The sequence below is a fragment of the Symphalangus syndactylus genome, chromosome 17 (genome assembly GCF_028878055.3).
Source record: "Symphalangus syndactylus isolate Jambi chromosome 17, NHGRI_mSymSyn1-v2.1_pri, whole genome shotgun sequence".
Classification (NCBI taxonomy): Eukaryota; Metazoa; Chordata; class Mammalia; order Primates; family Hylobatidae; genus Symphalangus; species Symphalangus syndactylus.
In genome coordinates, this window is record NC_072439.2 from 4,707,126 (window position 1) to 4,725,528 (window position 18,403).

The following is an 18,403-nucleotide window of genomic DNA, read 5'->3' on the forward strand; positions in this document are numbered from 1 at the left end:
ATATTTTTTTTCCACTATTACCCACTTAGCGCTACGAATGTCCAGTTGCATTTACTACAGACAGAGTGTTTCAAAACTGCTCAATCAAAAGTATGGTTTAACTCTGTTAGCTGAATGCTCAGATCAGAAAGAAGTTTCACAGAATGCTTCTGTGTAGTTTATATTTGAATATATTCCTTTTTCCACTACTACGCTCTTAGCGCTCCAAATGTCCAGTTGCATTTTCTACAGAAAGAGTGTTCAGATCTGCTCAATCAAAAGTATGGTTTAACTCTGTTAGCTGAGTGCACAGATCAGAAAGATGTTTCACCGAATGATTCTGTGTAGTTTATATTTGAAGACATTCCTTTTTCCACTATTACCCTCTTAGCGCTCCGAATCTCCACTTGCATTTTCTACAAAAAGAGTGTTTCATAACTGCTCAATCAAAAATATGTTTTATCTCTGTTAACTGAATTTACAGATCAGAAATATGTTTCACAGAATGCATCTGTGTAGTTTTTATTTGAAGATATTCTATTTCCCAATGTAGGCCTCTTAGCGCTTAGCATGTCCAATTGCAGTCTCTACAGAAAGAGTGTTTCAGAACGGCTCAATCAAAAGTAAGGTTCAACTCTGTTAGTTGAATGCACAGAACAGAAAGAATTTTCACAGAATGCTACTGTGTAGTTTATATTTGTATATATTCCTTTTTCCACTATTACCCTCTTAGTGCTCCGAATGTCCACTTGCATTTTCTACAGAAAGAGTGTTCAGAACTGCGCAATCAAAAGTATGGTTTAACTCTGTCAGCTTAATGAACATATCAGAAATAAGTTTCACACAATGCTTCTGTGTAGTTTTTATTTGAAGATATTATTTTTCCCAATAGAGGCCTCTTAGCGCTCAGAATGTCCAATTGCAGTTTCTACAGAAAGAGTGTTTCAGAAAGGCTCAATCAAAAGTAAGGTTCAACTCTGTTAGTTGAATGCACAGAACAGAAAGAAGTTTCTTACAATGCTTCTGTGTAGTTTATATTTGAACATATTCTTTTTTCCACTATTACCCACTAAGCGCTACGAATGTCCAGTTGCATTTTCTACAGACAGAGTGTTTCAAAACTGCTCAATCAAAAGTATGGTTTAACTCTGTTAGCTGAATGCTCATATCAGAAAGAAGTTTCACAGAATGCTTCTGTGTAGTTTATATTTGAATATATTCCTTTTTCCACTACTACTCTCTTAGCGCTCCAAATGTCCAGTTGCATTTTCTACAGAAAGAGTGTTCAGATCTGCTCAATCAAAAGTATGGTTTAACACTGTTAGCTGAATGCACAGATCAGAAAGAAGTTTCACAGAATGATTCTGTGTAGTTTATATTTGGAGACATTCCTTTTTCCACTATTACCCTCTTAGCGCTCCGAATCTCCACTTGCATTTTCTACAGAAAGAGTGTTTCAGAACGGCTCAATCAAAACTAAGGTTCAACTCTTTTAGTTGAACAAACAGAACAGAAAGAAGTTTCACACAATTCTTCTGTGTAGTTTTTATTTGTAGACATTGTTTTTCCCAATATAGGCCTCTTAGCGCTCAGAATGTCCAATTGCAGTTTCTACAGAAAGAGTGTTTCAGAACGGCTCAATCAAAAGTAAGGTTCAACTCTGTTAGTTGAATGCACAGAACAGAAAGAAGTTTCATACAATGCTTCTGTGTAGTTTATATTTGAACATATTCTTTTTTCCACTATTACCCACTTAGCGCTCCGAATGTCCAGTTGCATTTTCTACAGACAGAGTGTTTCAAAACTGCTCAATCAAAAGTATGGTTTAACTCTGTTAGCTGAATGCTCAGATCAGAAAGAAATTTCACAGAATGCTTCTGTGTAGTTTATATTTGAATATATTCCTTTTTCCACTACTACGCTCTTAGCGCTCCAAATGTCCAGTTGCATTTTCTACAGAAAGAGTGTTCAGATCTGCTCAATCAAAAGTATGGTTTAACTCTGTTAGCTGAATGCACAGATCAGAAAGAAGTTTCACCGAATGATTCTGTGTAGTTTATATTTGAAGACATTCCTTTTTCCACTATTACCCTCTTAGCGCTCCGAATCTCCACTTGCATTTTCTACAAAAAGAGTGTTTCATAACTGCTCAATCAAAAATATGTTTTATCTCTGTTAACTGAATTTACAGATCAGAAATAAGTTTCACAGAATGCATCTGTGTAGTTTTTATTTGAAGATATTCTTTTTCCCAATGTAGGCCGCTTAGCGCTTAGCATGTCCAATTGCAGTTTCTACAGAAAGAGTGTTTCAGAACGGCTCAATCAAAAGTAAGGTTCAATTCTGTTATTTGAATGCACAGAACAGAAAGAATTTTCACAGAATGCAACTGTGTAGTTTATATTTGAATATATTCCTTTTTCCACTATTACCCTCTTAGTGCTCCGAATGTCCACTTGCATTTTCTACAGAAAGAGTGTTAAGAACTGCGCAATCAAAAGTATGGTTTAACTCTGTTAGCTTAATGAACATATCAGAAATAAGTTTCACACAATGCTTCTGTGTAGTTTTTATTTGAAGATATTATTTTTCCCAATAGAGGCCTCTTAGCGCTCAGAATGTCCAATTGCAGTTTCTACAGAAAGAGTGTTTCAGAAAGGCTCAATCAAAAGTAAGGTTCAACTCTGTTAGTTGAATGCACAGAACAGAAAGAAGTTTCTTACAATGTTTCTGTGTAGTTTATATTTCAACATATTCTTTTTTCCACTATTACCCACTAAGCGCTACGAATGTCCATTTGCATTTTCTACAGACAGAGTGTTTCAAAACTGCTCAATCAAAAGTATGGTTTAACTCTGTTAGCTGAATGCTCAGATCAGAAAGAAGTTTCACAGAATGCTTCTGTGTAGTTTATATTTGAATATATTCCTTTTTCCACTACTACTCTCTTAGCGCTCCAAATGTCCAGTTGCATTTTCTACAGAAAGAGTGTTCAGATCTGCTCAATCAAAAGTATGGTTTAACACTGTTAGCTGAATGCACAGATCAGAAAGAAGTTTCACAGAATGATTCTGTGTAGTTTATATTTGGAGACATTCCTTTTTCCACTATTACCCTCTTAGCGCTCCGAATCTCCACTTGCATTTTCTACAGAAGGAGTGTTTCAGAACGGCTCAATCAAAACTAAGGTTCAACTCTTTTAGTTGAACAAACAGAACAGAAAGAAGTTTCACACAATTCTTCTGTGTAGTTTTTATTTGTAGACATTGTTTTTCCCAATATAGGCCTCTTAGCGCTCAGAATGTCCAATTGCAGTTTCTACAGAAAGAGTGTTTCAGAACGGCTCAATCAAAAGTAAGGTTCAACTCTGTTAGTTGAATGCACAGAACAGAAAGAAGTTTCATACAATGCTTCTGTGTAGTTTATATTTGAACATATTCTTTTTTCCACTATTACCCACTTAGCGCTCCGAATGTCCAGTTGCATTTTCTACAGACAGAGTGTTTCAAAACTGCTCAATCAAAAGTATGGTTTAACTCTGTTAGCTGAATGCTCAGATCAGAAAGAAGTTTCACAGAATGCTTCTGTGTAGTTTATATTTGAATATATTCCTTTTTCCACTACTACGCTCTTAGCGCTCCAAATGTCCAGTTGCATTTTCTACAGAAAGAGTGTTCAGATCTGCTCAATCAAAAGTATGGTTTAACTGTGTTAGCTGAATGCACAGATCAGAAAGAAGTTTCACCGAATGATTCTGTGTAGTTTATATTTGAAGACATTCCTTTTTCCACTATTACCCTCTTAGCGCTCCGAATCTCCACTTGCATTTTCTACAAAAAGTGTGTTTCATAACTGCTCAATCAAAAATATGTTTTATCTCTGTTAACTGAATTTACAGATCAGAAATAAGTTTCACAGAATGCATCTGTGTAGTTTTTATTTGAAGATATTCTTTTTCCCAATGTAGGCCGCTTAGCGCTTAGCATGTCCAATTGCAGTTTCTACAGAAAGAGTGTTTCAGAACGGCTCAATCAAAAGTAAGGTTCAATTCTGTTATTTGAATGCACAGAACAGAAAGAATTTTCACAGAATGCAACTGTGTAGTTTATATTTGAATATATTCCTTTTTCCACTATTACCCTCTTAGCGCTCCGAATGTCCACTTGCATTTTCTACAGAAAGAGTGTTCAGAACTGGGCAATCAAAAGTATGGTTTAACTCTGTTAGCTTAATGAACATATCAGAAATAAGTTTCACACAATGCTTCTGTGTAGTTTTTATTTGAAGATATTATTTTTCCCAATAGAAGCCTCTTAGCGCTCAGAATGTCCAATTGCAGTTTCTACAGAAAGAGTGTTTCAGAAAGGCTCAATCAAAAGTAAGGTTCAACTCTGTTAGTTGAATGCACAGAACAGAAAGAAGTTTCATACAATGCTTCTGTGTAGTTTATATTTGAACATATTCTTTTTTCCACTATTACCCACTTAGCGCTACGAATGTCCAGTTGCATTTTCTACAGACAGAGAGTTTCAAAACTGCTCAATCAAAAGTATGGTTTAACTCTGTTAGCTGAATGCTCAGATCAGAAAGAAGTTTCACAGAATGCTTTTGTGTAGTTTATATTGGAATATATTCCTTTTTCCACTACTACGCTCTTAGCGCTCCAAATGTCCAGTTGCATTTTCTACAGAAAGAGTGTTCAGATCTGCTCAATCAAAAGTATGGTTTAACTCTGTTAGCTGAATGCACAGATCAGAAAGAAGTTTCACAGAATGATTCTGTGTAGTTTATATTTGGAGACATTCCTTTTTCCACCTTTACCCTCTTAGCGCTCCGAATCTCCACTTGCATTTTCTACAGAAAGAGTGTTTCAGAACGGCTCAATCAAAACTAAGGTTCAACTCTTTTAGTTGAACAAACAGAACAGAAAGAAGTTTCACAAAATTCTTCTGTGTAGTTTTTATTTGTAGACATTCTTTTTCCCAATATAGGCCTCTTAGCGCTCAGAATGTAAAATTGCAGTTTCTACAGAAAGAGTGTTTCAGAACGGCTCAATCAAAAGTAAGGTTCAACTCTGTTAGTTGAATGCACAGAACAGAAAGAAGTTTCATACAATGCTTCTGTGTAGTTTATATTTGAACATATTCTTTTTTCCACTATTACCCACTTAGCGCTACGAATGTCCAGTTGCATTTTCTACAGACAGAGTGTTTCAAAACTGCTCAATCAAAAGTATGGTTTAACTCTGTTAGCTGAATGCTCAGATCAGAAAGAAGTTTCACAGAATGCTTCTGTGTAGTTTATATTTGAATATATTCCTTTTTCCACTACTACGCTCTTAGCGCTCCAAATGTCCAGTTGCATTTTCTACAGAAAGAGTGTTCAGATCTGCTCAATCAAAAGTATGGTTTAACTCTGTTAGCTGAGTGCACAGATCAGAAAGATGTTTCACCGAATGATTCTGTGTAGTTTATATTTGAAGACATTCCTTTTTCCACTATTACCCTCTTAGCGCTCCGAATCTCCACTTGCATTTTCTTCAAAAAGAGTGTTTCATAACTGCTCAATCAAAAATATGTTTTATCTCTGTTAACTGAATTTACAGATCAGAAATATGTTTCACAGAATGCATCTGTGTAGTTTTTATTTGAAGATATTCTATTTCCCAATGTAGGCCTCTTAGCGCTTAGCATGTCCAATTGCAGTCTCTACAGAAAGAGTGTTTCAGAACGGCTCAATCAAAAGTAAGGTTCAACTCTGTTAGTTGAATGCACAGAACAGAAAGAATTTTCACAGAATGCTACTGTGTAGTTTATATTTGTATATATTCCTTTTTCCACTATTACCCTCTTAGTGCTCCGAATGTCCACTTGCATTTTCTACAGAAAGAGTGTTAAGAACTGCGCAATCAAAAGTATGGTTTAACTCTGTTAGCTTAATGAACATATCAGAAATAAGTTTCACACAATGCTTCTGTGTAGTTTTTATTTGAAGATATTATTTTTCCCAATAGAGTCCTCTTAGCGCTCAGAATGTCCAATTGCAGTTTTTATAGAAAGAGTGTTTCAGAAAGGCTCAATCAAAAGTAAGGTTCAACTCTGTTAGTTGAATGCACAGAACAGAAAGAAGTTTCATACAATGCTTCTGTGTAGTTTATATTTGAACATATTCTTTTTTCCACTATTACCCACTTAGCGCTACGAATGTCCAGTTGCATTTTCTACAGACAGAGTGTTTCAAAACTGCTCAATCAAAAGTATGGTTTAACTCTGTTAGCTGAATGCTCAGATCAGAAAGAAGTTTCACAGAATGCTTCTGTGTAGTTTATATTTGAATATATTCCTTTTTCCACTACTACGCTCTTAGCGCTCCAAATGTCCAGTTGCATTTTCTACAGAAAGAGTGTTCAGATCTGCTCAATCAAAAGTATGGTTTAACTCTGTTAGCTGAATGCACAGATCAGAAAGAAGTTTCACCGAATGATTCTGTGTAGTTTATATTTGAAGACATTCCTTTTTCCACTATTACCCTCTTAGCGCTCCGAATCTCCACTTGCATTTTCTACAAAAAGAGTGTTTCATAACTGCTCAATCAAAAATATGTTTTATCTCTGTTAACTGAATTTACAGATCAGAAATAAGTTTCACAGAATGCATCTGTGTAGTTTTTATTTGAAGATATTCTTTTTCCCAATGTAGGCCTCTTAGCGCTTAGCATGTCCAATTGCAGTTTCTACAGAAAGAGTGTTTCAGAACGGCTCAATCAAAAGTAAGGTTCAACTCTGTTAGTTGAATGCACAGAACAGAAAGAATTTTCACAGAATGCTACTGTGTAGTTTATATTTGAATATATTCCTTTTTCCACTATTACCCTCTTAGCGCTCCGAATGTCCACTTGCATTTTCTACAGAAAGAGTGTTCAGAACTGCGCAATCAAAAGTATGGTTTAACTCTGTTAGCTTAATGAACATATCAGAAATAAGTTTCACACAATGCTTCTGTGTAGTTTTTATTTGAAGATATTATTTTTCCCAATAGAGGCCTCTTAGCGCTCAGAATGTCCAATTGCAGTTTCTACAGAAAGAGTGTTTCAGAAAGGCTCAATCAAAAGTAAGTTTCAACTCTTTTAGTTGAACAAACAGAACAGAAAGAAGTTTCACACAATTCTTCTGTGTAGTTTTTATTTGTAGACATTCTTTTTCCCAATATAGGCCTCCTAGCGCTCAGAATGCCCAATTGCAGTTTCTACAGAAAGAGTGTTTCAGAACGGCTCAATCAAAAGTAAGGTTCAACTCAGTTAGTTGAATGCACAGAACAGAAAGAAGTTTCATACAATGCTTCTGTGTAGTGTATATTTGAACATATTCTTTTTTCCACTATTACCCACTTAGCGCTACGAATGTCCAGTTGCATTTTCTACAGACAGAGTGTTTCAAAACTGCACAATCAAAAGTATGGTTTAACTCTGTTAGCTGAATGCTCAGATCAGAAAGAAGTTTCACAGAATGCTTCTGCGTAGTTAATATTTGAATATATTCTTTTTCCACTACTACTCTCTTAGCGCTCCAAATGTCCAGTTGCATTTTCTACAGAAAGAGTGTTCAGATCTGCTCAATCAAAAGTATGGTTTAACTTTGTTAGCTGAATGCACAGATCAGAAAGAAGTTTCACAGAATGATTCTGTGTAGTTTATATTTGGAGACATTCCTTTTTCCACTATTACCCTCTTAGCGCTCCGAATCTCCACTTGCATTTTCTACAGAAAGAGTGTTTCAGAACGGCTCAATCAAAACTAAGGTTCAACTCTTTTAGTTGAACAAACAGAACAGAAAGAAGTTTCACACAATTCTTCTGTGTAGTTTTATTTGTAGACATTCTTTTTCCCAATATAGGCCTCCTAGCACTCAGAAGGTCCAATTGCAGTTTCTACAGAAAGAGTGTTTCAGAACGGCTCAATCAAAAGTAAGGTTCAACTCTGTTAGTTGAATGCACAGAACAGATAGAAGTTTCATACAATGCTTCTGTGTAGTTTATATTTGAACATATTCTTTTTTCCACTATTACCCACTTAGCGCTACGAATGTCCAGTTGCATTTTCTACAGACAGAGTGTTTCAAAACTGCTCAATCAAAAGTATGGTTTAACTCTGTTTGCTGAATGCTCAGATCAGAAAGAAGTTTCACAGAATGCTTCTGTGTAGTTTATATTTGAATATATTCCTTTTTCCACTACTACTCTCTTAGCGCTCCAAATGTCCAGTTGCATTTTCTACAGAAAGAGTGTTCAGATCTGCTCAATCAAAAGTATGGTTTAACTCTGTTAGCTGAATGCACAGATCAGAAAGAAGTTTCACAGAATGATTCTGTATAGTTTATATTTGGAGACATTCCTTTTTCCACTATTACCCTCTTAGCGCTCCGAATCTCCACTTGCATTTTCTACAGAAAGAGTGTTTCATAACGGCTCAATCAAAACTAAGGTTCAACTCTTTTAGTTGAACAAACAGAACAGAACGATGTTTCACACAATTCTTCTGTGTAGTTTTTATTTGTAGACATTCTTTTTCCCAATATAGGCCTCCAAGCGCTCAGAATGTCCAATTGCAGTTTCTACAGAAAGAGTGTTTCAGAACGGCTCAATCAAAAGTAAGGTTCAACTCTGTTAGTTGAATGCACAGAACAGAAAGTAGTTTCATACAATGCTTCTGTGTAGTGTATATTTGAACATATTCTTTTCTCCACTATTACCCACTTAGCGCTACGAATGTCCAGTTGCATTTTCTACAGACAGAGTGTTTCAAAACTGCTCAATCAAAAGTATGGTTTAACTCTGTTAGCTGAATGCTCAGATCAGAAATAAGTTTCACAGAATGCTTCTGTGTAGTTTATATTTGAATATATTCCTTTTTCCACTACTACGCTCTTAGCGCTCCAAATGTCCAGTTGCATTTTCTACAGAAAGAGTGTTTCATAACTGCTCAATCAAAAATATGTTTTATCTCTGTTAACTGAATTTACAGATCAGAAATAAGTTTCACAGAATGCCTCTGTGTAGTTTTTATTTGAAGATATTCTTTTTCCCAATGTAGGACTCTTAGCGCTTAGCATGTCCAATTGCAGTTTCTACAGAAAGAGTGTTTCAGAACGGCTCAATCAAAAGTAAGGTTCAACTCTGTTAGTTGAATGCACAGAACAGAAAGAATTTTCACAGAATGCTACTGTGTTGTTTATATTTGAATATATTCCTTTTTCCACTATTACACTCTTAGCGCTCCGAATGTCCACTTGCATTTCCTACAGAAAGAGTGTTCAGAACTGCGCAATCAAAAGTATGGTTTAACTCTGTTAGCTTAATGAACATATCAGAAATAAGTTTCACACAATGCTTCTGTGTAGTTTTTATTTGAAGATATTATTTTTCCCAATAGAGGCCTCTTAGCGCTCAGAATGTCCAATTGCAGTTTCTACAGAAAGAGTGTTTCAGAAAGGCTCAATCAAAAGTAAGGTTCAACTCTGTTAGTTGAATGCACAGAACAGAAAGAAGTTTCTTACAATGCTTCTGTGTAGTTTATATTTGAACATATTCTTTTTTCCACTATTACCCACTTAGCGCTATGAATGTCCAGTTGCATTTTCTACAGACAGAGTGTTTCAAAACTGCTCAATCAAAAGTATGGTTTAACTCTGTTAGCTGAATGCTCAGATCAGAAAGAAGTTTCACAGAATGCTTCTGTGTAGTTTATATTTGAATATATTCCTTTTTCCACTACTACTCTCTTAGCGCTCCAAATGTCCAGTTGCATTCTCTACAGAAAGAGTGTTCAGATCTGCTCAATCAAAAGTATGGTTTAACACTGTTAGCTGAATGCACAGATCAGAAAGAAATTTCACAGAATGATTCTGTGTAGTTTATATTTGGAGACATTCCTTTTTCCACTATTACCCTCTTAGCGCTCCGAATCTCCACTTGCATTTTCTACAGAAAGAGTGTTTCAGAACGGCTCAATCAAAACTAAGGTTCAACTCTTTTAGTTGAACAAACAGAACAGAAAGAAGTTTCACACAATTCTTCTGTGTAGTTTTTATTTGTAGACATTCTTTTTCCCAATATAGGCCTCTTAGCGCTCAGAATGTCCAATTGCAGTTTCTACAGAAAGAGTGTTTCAGAACGGCTCAATCAAAAGTAAGGTTCTACTCTGTTAGTTGAATGCACAGAACAGAAAGAAGTTTCATACAATGCTTCTGTGTAGTTTATATTTGAACATATTCTTTTTTCCACTATTACCCACTTAGCGTTCCGAATGTCCAGTTGCATTTTCTACAGACAGAGTGTTTCAAAACTGCTCAATCAAAAGTATGGTTTAACTCTGTTAGCTGAATGCTCAGATCAGAAAGAAGTTTCACAGAATGCTTCTGTGTAGTTTATATTTGAATATATTACTGTTTCCACTACTACGCTCTTAGCGCTCCAAATGTCCAGTTGCATTTTCTACAGAAAGAGTGTTCAGATCTGCTCAATCAAAAGTATGGTTTAACTCTGTTAGCTGAATGCACAGATCAGAAAGAAGTTTCACCGAATGATTCTGTGTAGTTTATATTTGAAGACATTCCTTTTTCCACTATTACCCTCTTAGCGCTCCGAATCTCCACTTGCATTTTCTACAAAAAGTGTGTTTCATAACTGCTCAATGAAAAATATGTTTTATCTCTGTTAACTGAATTTACAGATCAGAAATAAGTTTCACAGAATGCATCTGTGTAGTTTATATTTGAATATATTCCTTTTTCCACTACTACTCTCTTAGCGCTCCAAATGTCCAGTTGCATTTTCTACAGAAAGAGTGTTCAGATCTGCTCAATCAAAAGTATGGTTTAACTCTTTTAGCTGAATGCACAGATCAGAAAGAAGTTTCACAGAATGATTCTGTGTAGTTTATATTTGGAGACATTCCTTTTTCCACTATTACCCTCTTAGCGCTCCGAATGTCCACTTGCATTTTCTACAGAAAGAGTGTTTCAGAACGGCTCAATCAAAACTAAGGTTCAACTCTTTTAGTTGAACAAACAGAACAGAAAGTAATTTCACACAATTCTTCTGTGTAGTTTTTATTTGTAGACATTCTTTTTCCCAATATAGCCCTCTTAGCGCTCAGAATGTCCAATTGCAGTTTCTACAGAAAGAGTGTTTCAGAACGGCTCAATCAAAAGTAAGGTTCAACTCTGTTAGTTGAATGCACAGTACAGAAAGAAGTTTCATACAATGCTTCTGTGTAGTTTATATTTGAACATATTCTTTTTTCCACTATTACCCACTTAGCGCTACGAATGTCCAGTTGCATTTTTTACAGACAGTGTGTTTCAAAACTGCTCAATCAAAAGTATGGTTTAACTCTGTTAGCTGAATGCTCAGATCAGAAAGAAGTTTCACAGAATGCTTCTGTGTAGTTTATATTTGAATATATTCCTTTTTCCACTACTACGCTCTTAGCGCTCCAAATGTCCAGTTGCATTTTCCACAGAAAGAGTGTTCAGATCTGCTCAATCAAAAGTATGGTTTAACTCTGTTAGCTGAATGCACAGATCAGAAAGAAGTTTCACCGAATGATTCTGTGTAGTTTATATTTGAAGACATTCCTTTTTCCACTGTTACCCTCTTAGCGCTGTGAATCTCCACTTGCATTTTCTACAAAAAGAGTGTTTCATAACTGCTCAATCAAAAATATGTTTTATCTCTGTTAACTGAATTTACAGATCAGAAATAAGTTTCACAGAATGCATCTGTGTAGTTTTTATTTGAAGATATTCTTTTTCCCAATGTAGGCCTCTTAGCGCTTAGCATGTCCAATTGCAGTTTCTACAGAAAGAGTGTTTCAGAACGGCTCAATCAAAAGTAAGGTTCAACTCTGTTAGTTGAATGCACAGAACAGAAAGAATTTTCACAGAATGCTACTGTGTAGTTTATATTTGAATATATTCCTTTTTCCACTATTACCCTCTTAGCGCTCCGAATGTCCACTTGCATTTTCTACAGAGTGTTCAGAACTGCGCAATCAAAAGTATGGTTTAACTCTGTTAGCTTAATGAACATATCAGAAATAAGTTTCACACAATGCTTCTGTGTAGTTTTTATTTGAAGATATTATTTTTCCCAATAGAGGCCTCTTAGCGCTCAGAATGTCCAATTGCAGTTTCTACAGAAAGAGTGTTTCAGAAAGGCTCAATCAAAAGTAAGGTTCAACTCTGTTAGTTGAATGCACAGAACAGAAAGAAGTTTCATACAATGCTTCTGTGTAGTTTACATTTGAACATATTCTTTTTTCCACTATTACCCACTTAGCGCTACGAATGTCCAGTTGCATTTTCTACAGACAGAGTGCTTCAAAACTGCTCAATCATAAGTATGGTTTAACTCTGTTAGCTGAATGCTCAGATCAGAAAGAAGTTTCACAGAATGCTTCTGTGTAGTTTATATTTGAATATATTCCTTTTTCCACTACTACTCTATTAGCGCTCCAAATGTCCAGTTGCATTTTCTACAGAAAGAGTGTTCAGATCTGCTCAATCAAAAGTATGGTTTAACTCTGTTAGCTGAATGCACAGATCAGAAAGAAGTTTCACAGAATGATTCTGTGTAGTTTATATTTGGAGACATTCCTTTTTCCACTATTACCCTCTTAGCGCTCCGAATCTCCACTTGCATTTTCTACAGAAAGAGTGTTTCAGAACGGCTCAATCAAAACTAAGGTTCAACTCTTTTAGTTGAACAAACAGAACAGAAAGAAGTTTCACACAATTCTTCTGTGTAGTTTTTATTTGTAGACATTCTTTTTCCCAATATAGGCCTCCTTGCGCTCAGAATGCCCAATTGCAGTTTCTACAGAAAGAGTGTTTCAGAACGGCTCAATCAAAAGTAAGGTTCAACTCTGTTAGTTGAATGCACAGAACAGAAAGTAGTTTCATACAATGCTTCTGTGTAGTGTATATTTGAACATATTCTTTTTTCCACTATTACCCACTTAGCGCTACGAATGTCCAGTTGCATTTTCTACAGACAGAGTGTTTCAAAACTGCTCAATCAAAAGTATGGTTTAACTCTGTTAGCTGAATGCTCAGATCAGAAAGAAGTTTCACAGAATGCTTCTGTGTAGTTTATATTTGAATATATTCCTTTTTCCACTACTACGCTCTTAGCGCTCCAAATGTCCAGTTGCATTTTCTACAGAAAGAGTGTTCAGATCTGCTCAATCAAAAGTATGGTTTAACTCTGTTAGCTGAATGCACAGATCAGAAAGAAGTTTCACCGAATGATTCTGTGTAGTTTTTATTTGAAGACATTCCTTTTTCCACTATTACCCTCTTAGCGCTCCGAATCTCCACTTGCATTTTCTACAAAAAGAGTGTTTCATAACTGCTCAATCAAAAATATGTTTTATCTCTGTTAACTGAATTTACAGATCAGAAATAAGTTTCACAGAATGCATCTGTGTAGTTTTTATTTGAAGATATTCTTTTTCCCAATGTAGGACTCTTAGCGCTTAGCATGTCCAATTGCAGTTTCTACAGAAAGAGTGTTTCAGAACGGCTCAATCAAAAGTAAGGTTCAACTCTGTTAGTTGAATGCACAGAACAGAAAGAATTTTCACAGAATGCTACTGTGTAGTTTATATTTGAATATATTCCTTTTTCCACTATTACCCTCTTAGCGCTCCGAATGTCCACTTGCATTTTCTACAGAAAGAGTGTTCAGAACTGCGCAATCAAAAGTATGGTTTAACTCTGTTAGCTTAATGAACATATCAGAAATAAGTTTCACACAATGCTTCTGTGTAGTTTTTATTTGAAGATATTATTTTTTCCAATAGAGGCCTCTTAGCGCTCAGAATGTCCAATTGCAGTTTCTACAGAAAGAGTGTTTCAGAAAGGCTCAATCAAATGTAAGGTTCAACTCTGTTAGTTGAATGCACAGAACAGAAAGTAGTTTCATACAATGCTTCTGTGTAGTTTATATTTGAACATATTCTTTTTTCCACTATTACCCACTTAGCGCTACGAATGTCCAGTTGCATTTTCTACAGACAGAGTGTTTCAAAACTGCTCAATCAAAAGTATGGTTTAACTCTGTTAGCTGAATGCTCAGATCAGAAAGAAATTTCACAGAATGCTTCTGTGTAGTTTATATTTGAATATATTCCTTTTTCCACTACTACGCTCTTAGCGCTCCAAATGTCCAGTTGCATTTTCTACAGAAAGAGTGTTCAGATCTGCTCAATCAAAAGTATGGTTTAACTCTGTTAGCTGAATGCACAGATCAGAAAGAAGTTTCACCGAATGATTCTGTGTAGTTTATATTTGAAGACATTCCTTTTTCCACTATTACCCTCTTAGCGCTCCGAATCTCCACTTGCATTTTCTACAAAAAGAGTGTTTCATAACTGCTCAATCAAAAATATGTTTTATCTCTGTTAACTGAATTTACAGATCAGAAATAAGTTTCACAGAATGCATCTGTGTAGTTTTTATTTGAAGATATTCTTTTTCCCAATGTAGGCCTCTTAGCGCTTAGCATGTCCAATTGCAGTTTCTACAGAAAGAGTGTTTCAGAACGGCTCAATCAAAAGTAAGGTTCAACTCTGTTAGTTGAATGCACAGAACAGAAAGAATTTTCACAGAATGCTACTTTGTAGTTTATATTTGAATATATTCCTTTTTCCACTATTACCCTCTTAGCGCTCCGAAAGTCCACTTGCATTTTCTACAGAAAGAGTGTTCAGAACTGCGCAATCCAAAGAATGGTTTAACTCTGTTAGCTTAATGAACATATCAGAAATAAGTTTCACACAATGCTTCTGTGTAGTTTTTATTTGAAGATATTATTTTTCCCAATAGAGGCCTCTTAGCGCTCAGAATGTCCAATTGCAGTTTCTACAGAAAGAGTGTTTCAGAAAGGCTCAATCAAAAGTAAAGTTCAACTCTGTTAGTTGAATGCACAGAACAGAAAGAAGTTTCATACAATGCTTCTGTGTAGTTTATATTTGAACATATACTTTTTTCCACTATTACCCACTTAGCGCTACGAATGTCCAGTTGCATTTTCTACAGACAGAGTGTTTCAAAACTGCTCAATCAAAAGTATGGTTTAATTCTGTTAGCTGAATGCTCAGATCAGAAAGAAGTTTCACAGAATGCTTCTGTGTAGTTTATATTTGAATATATTCCTTTTTCCACTACTACTCTCTTAGCGCTTCAAATGTCCAGTTGCATTTTCTACAGAAAGTGTGTTCAGATCTGCTCAATCAAAAGTATGGTTTAACTCTGTTAGCTGAATGCACAGATCAGAAAGAAGTTTCACAGAATGATTCTGTGTAGTTTATATTTGGAGACATTCCTTTTTCCACTATTACCCTCTTAGCGCTCCGAATCTCCACTTGCATTTTCTACAGAAAGAGTGTTTCACAACGGCTCAATCAAAACTAAGGTTCAACTCTTTTAGTTGAACAAACAGAACAGAAAGAAATTTCACACAATTCTTCTGTGTAGTTTTTATTTGTAGACATTCTTTTTCCCAATATAGGCCTCCTAGCGCTCAGAATGTCCAATTGCAGTTTCTACAGAAAGAGTGTTTCAGAACGGCTCAATCAAAAGTAAGGTTCAACTCTGTTAGTTGAATGCACAGAACAGAAAGAAGTTTCATACAATGCTTCTGTGTAGTGTATATTTGAACATATTCTTTTTTCCACTATTACCCACTTAGCGCTACGAATGTCCAGTTGCATTTTCTACAGACAGAGTGTTTCAAAACTGCTCAATCAAAAGTATGGTTTAACTCTGTTAGCTGAATGCTCAGATCAGAAAGAAGTTTCACAGAATGCTTCTGTGTAGTTTATATTTGAATATATTCTTGTTCCACTACTACTCTCTTAGCGATTCCAAATGTCCAGTTGCATTTTCTACAGAAAGAGTGTTCAGATCTGCTCAATCAAAAGTATGGTTTAAATCTGTTAGCTGAATGCACAGATCAGAAAGAAGTTTCACAGAATGATTCTGTGTAGTTTATATTTGGAGACATTCCTTTTTCCACTATTACCCTCTTAGCGCTCCGAATGTCCACTTGCATTTTCTACAGAAAGAGTGTTTCAGAACGGCTCAATCAAAACTAAGATTCAACTCTTTTAGTTGAACAAACAGAACAGAAAGTAGTTTCACACAATTCTTCTGTGTAGTTTTTATTTGTAGACATTCTTTTTCCCAATAGAGGCCTCTTAGCGCTCAGAATGTCCAATTGCAGTTTCTACAGAAAGAGTGTTTCAGAACGGCTCAATCAAAAGTAAGGTTCAACTCTGTTAGTTGAATGCACAGTACAGAAAGAAGTTTCATACAATGCTTCTGTGTAGTTTATATTTGAACATATTCTTTTTTCCACTATTACCCACTTAGCGCTACGAATGTCCAGTTGCATTTTTTACAGACAGTGTGTTTCAAAACTGCTCAATCAAAAGTATGGTTTAACTCTGTTAGCTGAATGCTCAGATCAGAAATAAGTTTCACAGAATGCTTCTGTGTAGTTTATATTTGAATATATTCCTTTTTCCACTACTACGCTCTTAGCGCTCCAAATGTCCAGTTGCATTTTCCACAGAAAGAGTGTTCAGATCTGCTCAATCAAAAGTATGGTTTAACTCTGTTAGCTGAATGCACAGATCAGAAAGAAGTTTCACCGAATGATTCTGTGTAGTTTATATTTGAAGACATTCCTTTTTCCACTGTTACCCTCTTAGCGCTGCGAATCTCCACTTGCATTTTCTACAAAAAGAGTGTTTCATAACTGCTCAATCAAAAATATGTTTTATCTCTGTTAACTGAATTTACAGATCAGAAATAAGTTTCACAGAATGCATCTGTGTAGTTTTTATTTGAAGATATTCTTTTTCCCAATGTAGGCCTCTTAGCGCTTAGCATGTCCAATTGCAGTTTCTACAGAAAGAGTGTTTCAGAACGGCTCAATCAAAAGTAAGGTTCAACTCTGTTAGTTGAATGCACAGAACAGAAAGTATTTTCACAGAATGCTACTGTGTAGTTTATATTTGAATATATTCCTTTTTCCACTATTACCCTCTTAGCGCTCCGAATGTCCACTTGCATTTTCTACAGAAAGAGTGTTCAGAACTGCGCAATCAAAAGTATGGTTTAACTCTGTTAGCTTAATGAACATATCAGAAATAAGTTTCACACAATGCTTCTGTGTAGTTTTTATTTGAAGATATTATTTTTCCCAATAGAGGCCTCTTAGCGCTCAGAATGTCCAATTGCAGTTTCTACAGAAAGAGTGTTTCAGAAAGGCTCAATCAAAAGTAAGGTTCAACTCTGTTAGTTGAATGCACAGAACAGAAAGAAGTTTCATACAATGCTTCTGTGTAGTTTACATTTGAACATATTCTTTTTTCCACTATTACCCACTTAGCGCTACGAATGTCCAGTTGCATTTTCTACAGACAGAGTGCTTCAAAACTGCTCAATCAAAAGTATGGTTTAACTCTGTTAGCTGAATGCTCAGATCAGAAAGAAGTTTCACAGAATGCTTCTGTGTAGTTTATATTTGAATATATTCCTTTTTCCACTACTACTCTCTTAGCGCTCCAAATGTCCAGTTGCATTTTCTACAGAAAGAGTGTTCAGATCTCCTCAATCAAAAGTATGGTTTAACTCTGTTAGCTGAATGCACAGATCAGAAAGAAGTTTCACAGAATGATTCTGTGTAGTTTATATTTGGAGACATTCCTTTTTCCACTATTACCCTCTTAGCGCTCCGAATCTCCACTTGCATTTTCTACAGAAAGAGTGTTTCAGAACGGCTCAATCAAAACTAAGGTTCAACTCTTTTAGTTGAACAAACAGAACAGAAAGAAGTTTCACACAATTCTTCTGTGTAGTTTTTATTTGTAGACATTCTTTTTCCCAATATAGGCCTCCTTGCGCTCAGAATGTCCAATTGCAGTTTCTACAGAAAGAGTGTTTCAGAACGGCTCAATCAAAAGTAAGGTTCAACTCTGTTAGTTGAATGCACAGAACAGAAAGAAGTTTCATACAATGCTTCTGTGTAGTGTATATTTGAACATATTCTTTTTTCCACTATTACCCACTTAGCGCTACGAATGTCCAGTTGCATTTTCTACAGACAGAGTGTTTCAAAACTGCTCAATCAAAAGTATGGTTTAACTCTGTTAGCTGAATGCTCAGATCACAAAGAAGTTTCACAGAATGCTTCTGTGTAGTTTATATTTGAATATATTCCTTTTTCCACTACTACGCTCTTAGCGCTCCAAATGTCCAGTTGCATTTTCTACAGAAAGAGTGTTCAGATCTGCTCAATCAAAAGTATGGTTTAACTCTGTTAGCTGAATGCACAGATCAGAAAGAAGTTTCACCGAA